Genomic DNA, 10,469 nt, shown 5'->3' on the forward strand with positions numbered 1-10,469 from the left:
GAAAAAACAAAAACTTACAAACTAACAGGCTTATTGTTACAAACGGTAACAAATGAACAAGCAGATCAATGTTGAGTAGCTCCAGTTTATCTTCGGCAAAGTTGTTCACATTGTGGCGAAAATTTTAAATTTTCATGTTTTATGTTCGAGATTTTTCACGCTTGATTTGTAGCTTACGCAGCTCAACAGCCACAATACATGAGTTGGATTATCAATTTGTTTTTTTATGCTTATTTTTCACTCAAAGCCTTATATTTTATTTGCGAGATTTTTTGGTGGAGCCTTCCTTCGCCGAGTGGTTTGACTCCGCGGCTATAAAGTAAAGCCATGCTGAAGATATCTGGGTTTGGTTCCCGGTAGGCCCAAGATCTTTTCTCAATGGAAATTTACTTGACTTCTTTACTTGGGCATAGAGTATCATCGTACCTGCCACACGATTTACAAATACAAAAAAGGCAACTTTGGCAAAGAAAGCTCTCAGTTAATAACTGTGGAAGTTCTCATTGAACACTAAGCTGAGAAGCAGGTTCTGTACTGGTGAGGATGGAATGCCAAGATGAAGAAGAAGAAGAAGAAGAAGAACTAGCTATGGGCTAGTTCATCTTGGGACCAACGGCTTTACTTTCCTTCAGAAGGAAGTCGTCACTAAAATTATTAATGACTATTAGCCTGAGACACGGTTATATGAAAAATTTAGATTTTCGCTCCAGTGCACTTTTTGGATTACATTTAAGTCCCATAACAACTGTGCAAAATTTCAGCTTGATCGGTGAAACTATATTTTAGTGCTAGTCGTTCATAGTTTGTATGGGATTTACTATGGGTGCTGGCGCGACTATTCACCGCGCACTAAATCGACGAACTTCAAAACCTGGCAGCCTTTTAATGATCGAATGGGGGTGGATTTACGATATATGGCTGGGGCACACTGAACTGGAGAGAAAAAGCACTGACGAGAAGCGAATGTGGGGATCTTCTTTCACCGACGCGAGAGATATTGCAAAGCGTGTGTACTGTGCGATAGTCGAATTATAACTAATTTTATTGTTCATCGTAACTTTCTCTTTCGTGTCGATTTGTATGTGTGTAATTTAAGTGTAGTGTGTATGTTTAAAACAATAGTAATGAGGGTACTATAGATTAGATGAGCATGTGTAGTGATTACAATATTAGGGTTCATATCACCTCCAACACGCCGGCCTCCGTTGAAACGGTTGTTTCAACTATCCACGTCCTAGGGTGACGGACCGACAGATTCTCCATCTTGGTCCAACGCTTGAGTTTCAACGGCTGACTCATCACTAGGCAGCACATGAACCTCCGTTATTGCTCGCTTGTACGTGCCCTTGGCTGTGCGGACTTCGACGACCCGAACATGACCGTCAGATCCTGGTAACACCTTCACAATACGGCCTAAGTTCCATTCTAACGGTGCTAGACCCTCTTGTTTCAGCAGGACTAGCGATCCTACTTTCACCTCGGCACGCACACGTTGCCACTTGGAACGCTGATGAAGTTCGTTGACATATTCTCGTGCCCAGCGTTTCCAGAAGTCCTGGATACTGCGCTTCATCTCTTGATAACGGTTTAGACGACCAGCGAACTGTCCAGTGTAGTCGGGTTCTGGTATTGAATATAATGGCTCTCCCACCAGGAAGTGGCCGGGAGTAAGACTGGACAGATCTTGTGGATGGTTTGATAACGAAGAAAGGGGGCGAGAATTTAGTATACTTTCAATTTGAGCCACTGTAGTAGTTAACTCCTCCAACGTAAATGATCGACCGCCTAAGACTCTACGCAGATGGCATTTAAAGGATTTTACCCCCGCTTCCCACAGGCCGCCGTGGTGGGGAGACCGAGGAGGGATAAAATGGAGCGCTATCCCACTCTCCAGGCAGTAGCCATTCCATTGCTCGGTAGAGAACTGTTCAACGTATTGTCGGCGAAGCTGTTTCAGTTCTCGATCAGCACCGATGAACGCTGTCGAGTTGTCACAGTACAAATTCACTACGCGACCGCGACGTGCAATGAACCGTTTCACTGCATTGATACACGCGACGGACGTTAGATCGCTCACGACTTCGAGATGTACCGCCTTCACCACCATACAAACGAACACGGCGACGTACATTTTTACGTTTGCTCCTCTCCCAACTAACGAACGAACACTGAATGGCCCGCAATAATCCATGCCACTATTCGAAAACACTCGTGCGGGCGTGATGCGCACCGATGGAAGAGGACCCATGAATTGTTCTGTTGGTTTCGGGGCGCAACGGAAGCAGGTCACACATTGTCAAACGACTTTCCGGGCTAGATCACGTCCGCGCAATGGCCAAAATCTTTGTCGAATAGTCGCAAGAAGTAGTGTTGGTCCCCCATGCAGGGTTCGTAGATGAAGAGACCGAGCGATCAGCCAAGAAAGGTGATGTTTGGCCGGAAGTAGGATGGGCGCTCGAGTGTCCAGAGAAGCTGATAGCTTTGTTAAGCGTCCTCCTATCCGAAGGAGGCCAACATCGTCCAGAAAGGGATTGAGCGACTTAAACGACGACTGGAGCTTCTTATCCTTGTTGGTGAGTCGTCGTTGAGGATTTGCAGAGAGATAACGAATTTCTTCAGAAAATTCCGTTCGTTGGACGGATCGAATTAGCGATTTCAGTGAGTAATCTACCTCTGAGGGCTCCAAAGGACCAACCTTGCGACAACTAGGCGAACTTCGAGAATTTCGACAGAATCAGAAGCAGTAACCTACTACCCGAAGTAGCTTACGGAGATCGGAATATAGTTGGATAATTGAGTGATCAATTTGGGCCACCGCGAAGGTGACTACTGGACGTGCTTCTGCATCACGAGCTTCTTGTTCATCTCGAGAGAGAGAAACGATGTCTTCTGGCCAATTCTCCACGGTCTGTACGAGGTAATCAGGTCCGTGCCACCATAACGCATCATTGAGTATTTCGGAAGGCGAAATTCCACGCGACAACCGATCTGCTGGATTCAACTTAGAGGGAACATGACGCCAGCAGTCATTCATCGACAGTTTTTGAATTTCCGCTATTCTGTTCGACACGAATACTTTCCACACAGTTGGCGGCGTACGGATCCAATGCAGAACTATACTGGAATCCGACCAGAACGTCGCCGAGCCAGCGAAATTTGTTGTATTTCGTACTTGCTCCAGCAGTTGACACCCTAGTACCGCAGCGCAAAGTTCCAGTTTAAGTGTAGTAAGGCCACGCAATGGTGCAACTCTAGATTTGGCGATTAGTAATTGGCTGTAGTATGCTCCAGTTCCAGTGGATGACACCACGTACACACACGCGCCGTAGCCGTGGTTGGATGCATCACAGAAGCAGTGTAATGCGTAACTAGTGTGATCGTTAGCAAACACTCGTCGTGGAACCTTCAACCTTCCAAGTTCCGGAATTTCATTACGGAAACGCAACCACCAATCTCGCAAGTTCTAAGGAAGCTCGTCATCCCAAAGAATCCCAATCGCCCACAGTTTCTGAATAAACATTTTTGCACTCATCACTACCGATCCAACTAATCCGAGGGGGTCAAACAACTGTGCCATCTCGGATGCCACCACTCTTTTTGAGACTTTGTTTAAAGAGGGCAGCGATGGGATTTTGAATCCAAATTCATCGGTAACATGTGACCACAATAAACCCAACGTTTTAATGGTTCCGGAATCATCAATTTCTGTTTCCGGCGCTAAATCCTTCACTTCATCTGGCATGTGAGCCAGAATCCTGGGATCGTTGGCACTCCATTTTCTCAAATTAAAGCCCCCTAACTTCAAGAGTTCTGTCAGCTGCTTGCTTGATTCTATAGCGGTTTCCAGGTCGTCTTCCCCGGATAGAGCGTCGTCCATGTAGAATCCTTTCAAAACAACCTTTGCCCCAAGCGGATATCGGTGCCCTTCGTCTTCGGCCAGTTGGTTTAGCACTCGAGTAGCTAAATAGGGTGCGCAGGACGTTCCGTATGTTACCGTGGTGAGTTGGTATCGCTGGAGTTCCTGAAATGGGCTTGTCCGCCACAGGACTTGCTGAAACCTGCGGTCAGAAGGATGGACCCAAATTTGGCGGAACATCTTCTCTAGATCCGCCTTGAAAACATAACGAGGAATCCGCCAATTGAGCACGATAGCGAGAAGGGGTGGTTGTACGATGGGACCGACGAGTAACACATCATTTAACGACAACTGGGAACTTCCCTTGCAGGTGGCGTCAAAAACGACGCGAGTCTTTGTGGTGGAGCTGTCAGGGCGAAATATGGCGTGATGTGGCAGGATGAACTGTGGATTTTCGATACGAGGGCTCAACTCCATATGGCCTAGTGCTGCGTAATCCTCCATGAACTTCACATATTCACTCTTGAGCTTACTGTTTCCAGTAAACTTCCTCTCAATGGCCAAAAACCTACGTTGTGCCACCGTGAAGGAGTCTCCCAACATAGCCAGCATTTCTTCACGTATCGGAAGACGGACCATGAAGCGACCATCACTTGTTCTGGTTACGGTGCTTCGGAAGTGTTTCTCACACTCTTCTTCCAAAGGAGTCATCGCTCTACGATCGTCGAAATTTTCGATTTCCCAGAAGCGCTGCAATTTACTATCGAGACTAGTTGTAGCGCTTACTACACAAATCGAAGGCTTGCGTAATACATTGGATAGCCGACCAGCAACAACGTATCCGAAAACTGTCTTCTGGAGTATCGGGAATCCGGTACGCAAACTGATCCTATGTGATTGCATGAGCGAATAGAAAAGTTCTCCACCGACGAGAATATCGACCCCAGAACTGATGTTAAATCTTGGGTCTGCGAGAGGGACGTTTTTGGGGAGATTCCAATCGGATATATCGATATGCTTGCTTGGAAGCGTGACTGTGATTTGCGGTATAACGAGACATTCTAGATGGTAATCGAATCCACCAAAGCGAGACGAGATTTTGACCACTACCTTGGAGCGAATGTGGACAATTCCTTGCCCGATACCACTTACATCGACACTGATGCGATCACGCTTCAACTTCAGCTTGCGCGCCAGAGCTTCAGAAATGAAATTAGCTTGAGAACAGCTATCGAGAACGCCGCGGGCGTAGTGTGCGTTACCGTTGATGTCCTTCACCTTGGCAGCCACTGTTGACAGAAAGACTTCCTCGCAGGGTGCATTAACAGAACCGCCTTGCGGTGCAGCGTAGGAGGCCACAGTAGAAGAGTCTCGATTTTTCTCGATCGATAGCGAAACGCACGGATCAACCGACGACGGGGAGGGAGCAACGACGACCGAATACGAATACTTGTGCGCCGGGTTGGACGAACTAGCCCCGACGGTTGGCTGTAGCGCACGCGATGGTGATGAAGAAAACGATTGCGGGTTGAATACGAACGAGTTGGACGACACTTGAGGTTGTTCTGGAGGAATCACTTCACTGGAAACTGTCGAACATGCCAGCGTCGTTTGGGATTGCGACTGCACAGCCGCGGCCAGTGGCGGCAGATGCAAAAGCGTGTGGTGCTTCTTGGAGCAGTTCCTGCAGCTTCCACTGCTGCAATTCTTAGCAAGATGCGATCGCTTCAAGCAGTTGATGCATAATCCATTTTTCTTCACCAGCTCAAAGCGTTGCTTCACCTCCATTCCAAGAAACTGATTGCATTTGAAAAGGGGATGGGCTTCCTTACAAAGCGCACATTTGCAAGTAACTTCGGTTGCGATGTGGGTGGAAATCGGTTTGGGTTTCAATGGCTTAGAGTCGGGAGGGGAATATGGCGTTTGTATAAGCTTAACCGACTGGAACACTCGAGACGTTTTTCGGATGAATTCAACAAGTTGCTGATAAGTAGGACGCACATTTTCCTCACAACTATTCTCCCATTCCTTTAGAGTAGCGGGATCCAGCCGCTTGCTGAGGGTTTCGACGAGCACAGTGTCCCATAAATCAGCTGCCGTGTCCAGCTTCCTCAAAATGCCCACGTGATGATCAAACTCATCAACAAGTTCGTACAACGACGACGAGGTCGCTCTTTTCACAGAACTGATTGCGAAGAGAGCTGCGAAATGATGTTTCCGAAGTAGATTGGAATTATCATATCGCTCACAAACCGATTTCCATGCGGTGGCATAGTTGTCGGAATTGACTTCCAAGTTCGCAATAATGCGCGCAGCCTCGCCCTTCAGAGCAGCCTTAAGGTAGTGCATTTTTTGCACTGACGAGATATTGGTGCTTGAATGGATCATGGAACGAAAAATGTCCCGAAATTCGATCCATTTCGACGGATTTCCACAAAACTCTGGAATGTTGATTTCCGGCAATAGCCCATAATGTTGACTCGGTGCCGTAAAAGCGTTTTTAACGTTTTCATTTTGCGTGTAGAAGATTGAAAAAGATTCACCCACCTGGTATCGATGACTTGGGGTTACTTTACCGCTCTCCCTTACTCCGTGTCGTTCTTCGCAAATGGTCCAAAGTCCAGGCAGATCGCAGTGCCGAGATGATAAAAGCGAGATCGACGATGTATAGAAACCTTAAAAACCTGGCAGCCTTTTAATGATCGAATGGGGGTGGATTTACGTTATATGGCTGGGGCTTACTGAACTGGAGAGAAAAAGCACTGACGAGAAGCGAATGTGGGGATCTTCTTTCACCGACGCGAGAGATATTGCAAAGCGTGTGTACTGTGCGATAGTCGAATTATAACTAATTTTATTGTTCATCGTAACTTTCTCTTTCGTGTCGATTTGTATGTGTGTAATTTAAGTGTAGTGTGTATGTTTAAAACAATAGTAATGAGGGTACTATAGATTAGATGAGTATGTGTAGTGATTACAATATTAGGGTTCATATCATCTCCAACAATGGGAAAACTTATTTTTGCAAAGAAAAATCGCCATAGGTCGCTCATTGCGCTCTATAAAAATTTTGAACACAGATCTTGATAGATATTTCTACGATGAACAACATTGCCGAACAACGGCTTAAATGGCTAAAATAGATTAAAATGGCTCGAAGCGGCTTAAAACTGCTTGAAACGGCTTAAAACGGCTTGAAACGACTTAAAATGGCTTAAAATGTCTTAAATGGCTTAAAACGGCATAAAACGGATTAAAATGGCTTTAAACGGCTTAAAATAGCTCATAACGGGTGAAAACGGCTTAAAACGGCTTGAAATGGCTTAAAACGGCTTAAAATGGCTTTAAACGGCTTAAAATGGCATTAAATTGCTCAAAATAATTTAGAACGGCATTAAATGACTGAAACGGATTAAAATGGCTAGAAACGGCTTAAAATGACTAATAACGGCTTAAAATGGCTTAAAACGCTTAGAACGACTTAAAATGGCTTAAACGGATTGAAATGGCTTGAAGCGGCTTAACACTGATAGAAACGGCTTAAAACGACTTAAAATGGCTTAAAATGGCTTATAACGACCTAAAACGGATTAAAGTGGCTTAGAACGGCTTAAAATAGCTCATAACGGCTTAAAACGGCTTTAAATGGCTTTAAACGGCTTAAAATGACTTAGAACGGCTTTAAATGGCTTGATATGGCTTAAAACAGTTGGAGTTAAAACAGTTTTAAAGTTTTAAGCCGTTGTGAGCCATTTTAAACCGTTTTAATCCATTTTAAACCATTTGAGGCCGTCTTAGGCCGTTTTAAGTGGTTTCAATCAATTTTAAGCCGTTTTTAGCTATTTTATCTGTTTTAAGCCATTATAAGCCATTTTAAGCCGTTTTAATCTATTTTAAGCCATTATAAGCCATTTTAAGCCTTTTTAAGCCATTTTAAGCCGTTTTTAGCCATATTAAGCCGTTTTAAGCCATATTAAGCCATTTTAAGCCATTTAAAGCCGTTTTAAGCAGTTTTAAGCCATTTTAAGCCGTTATAAGCCGTTTAAAGCTGGTTTATAAGCCATTTTAAGCCGATTTAGCTGGTTTATAAGCCATTTTAAGCCGATTTAAGCCGTTTCAAACCATATTAAGCCGTTTTAGTCGATTTGGTCCATTTTAAGCCGTTTTAAGCCACTTCAAGTCGTTTTAATAAGTCTTAAACCGTTTTAGTCATTTTAAGCCGCTTTAAACCGTTTTAAGCCGTTTTAAGTCGTTTAAAGCATTTTAAGTCGTTTCAATACGTTTTAAACCGTTTAACCTTTCGGTTGTCGCGCGAATTTTTGTAACGCGAGTAGTCGCGCGTTGTTCTTTGTACAACACGTTTGGTTTTGCGAATATCCCTGGAGCCTGACTTCTTAGAAATTTGGCGTCTTCGGCAAAGTTGTTCAGGGCTATCATTCATCGAGTTAGTTGATTCCTAATTTTGCCAACAGGTGACGCTGGTGAGCATGAAACATTTGTTTTGCAGATCTCAGGATCTTGACCAATTAGAAAGATGGCATCTCTGGCAAAGTTGTACAGTAGCCCAAATGCTTTCTTTGTTGAATTCTTAACGTACAAGCGCCGCCTGGTGGCAAAATTTTGAATCAACTAGCTCGAACAATGATAGTCCTTAACTTACCGAACAACTTTGCCGAAGATGCCATCCTTGTAAATGGTCAGGATCCTGAAATATCTTCAGAACAAAAGTAAAAGTTCCATGCCCACTAGTGCCACCTAGCGGTCAAATTCCAAAATAAACGAGGTACCATCAGATAGTGCTCATCCTCCATAACAACTTTACTGAAGACTCCATGTTTCGAAATTATCTGGAGCCGTTTTAAGCCTTTTTTAGCCATTTTAAGCCGTTTTAAGCCGTTTTAAGCTGGTTTAGCCATTATAAGCCGATATTAACCGTTTTAAGCCGTTTTTAGCCATTTTAAGTCGAATCTAGTACACGACACTGAAGACGGCCTTACAGTTGAGGTCGATATACGCGTATCTGTCATAAGATACAAACTCTAGTTGAATTAAATGGTATAGTACGGTTCTTTCTCATCTACTTATAGGCATTCTATTAAACAGCTCGAAGATTTATTATCATTTTAAGCCGTTTTAAGCCATTTTAAGCTGTTTTAAGCCGTATATATATCCTGTGTCCTTTGTTTAGTGCATGTCGTTTTACAAAATCAAATTATTGAATTCTTATATATATATTTTCCCTGTCTCAGGATCATTCTCGGCAACCGGGAAGACTGAGACTTGTCACATTTAACAAGGTTTAAAATGTAACGAGAGTTGAGAACTAATAAGTGTCCCTTTGATTACTAGAATATCCTGTTCTCTTCGTTTGAAGCAGTCAAGGCTAGGGTTCACTGGTAGATCTTTTCCCCAAAACGCACAACAAAAAAGTGGTCTGTCCGTGTTATGGATTCGGGAGCTATACCTAATATTTTACATTTATAACATTTATTTTAATAAAAAAAAATCGGTATTGACGATTGAAAAAAATAATTCTGACGAATGTGATCGCACAAAATTCCACCGTACCGTAATTTCGGGTGAAATTGATCATTTTTCACTGTTTTCTTGGTATGCTTTCTAAAATTTTATCAATATCATACAACTTAATGCAGGAAAACAAGTACGACGGTGAACCTAATTGGCTCATGCATCGAAATTTTCTAACAAATGTGGTATTAGTACCAAAAATCAGCTCTAAAATTAAAAATCGTGGGATCCCATTTCGGGGTGAAATTGATCACTTGTCAATGTGATTATTGTTAGTTTTGAAATCAACCCTACATACTTCATTTGGGCCTCCTGAATTCAAATATACTTGCCAAATTCTTAACGAGACAATATTTATGGAAATAATCAATAATTCAATTTCAAGAATACCGCAAAAACGCCTAAATTTAGGCAATTTCCAAAGGATTTCTATACTTTGTAGCAAAAAATCAAATTTTACAACAAAACGAGCAAATTGGTAAGAGTTTCGATAGTAAAATCTGTTTTGGAGATATATTTTTAGCATCCTCACAAACTTTCAGGTTTACACCATGTCCAACTCCTTGTTTAGAACTATAAGTTTATGGATGGCTATCAATTTCACACCAAACTTGATTCTGGAAATTTACATTATTTTCATAAAATTTCATTCTGTGACACAAAAAACTTCGCTTTACACAAATATACATTATTTAAGACAAACACCGTTCATTTACTATAGGTTGCAATGAATTTGGTGCACTATTAGTAAGAAATAAAATCGCTTGACACGGTGATCAATTTCACCCTACTGATCAATTACACCCGAATTTACGGTACTCTAACAGATTGCCACTTATTTAAAGCAACTTGACATTGTGCTGATCTTCATTAATAAGCGAGCTAAACCTACTTTATTCATGAGCAGAATTTCGTGCCGGACTGGAATTTATCACAAATCCGACACAAACACCGGCTACGATGGAATCTATAACAAACAGAAGTATTGCAAGGGCATTAAACCTGTGGTTGAATCATCACAAGTATCAGTGTTCGATTGAAAAATCCCCTCTGATCAAAACAATACCGTCGATTATAATACTAG

Source organism: Aedes aegypti, chromosome 1 (assembly GCF_002204515.2).
Source record: "Aedes aegypti strain LVP_AGWG chromosome 1, AaegL5.0 Primary Assembly, whole genome shotgun sequence".
NCBI classification, from domain to species: Eukaryota; Metazoa; Arthropoda; class Insecta; order Diptera; family Culicidae; genus Aedes; species Aedes aegypti.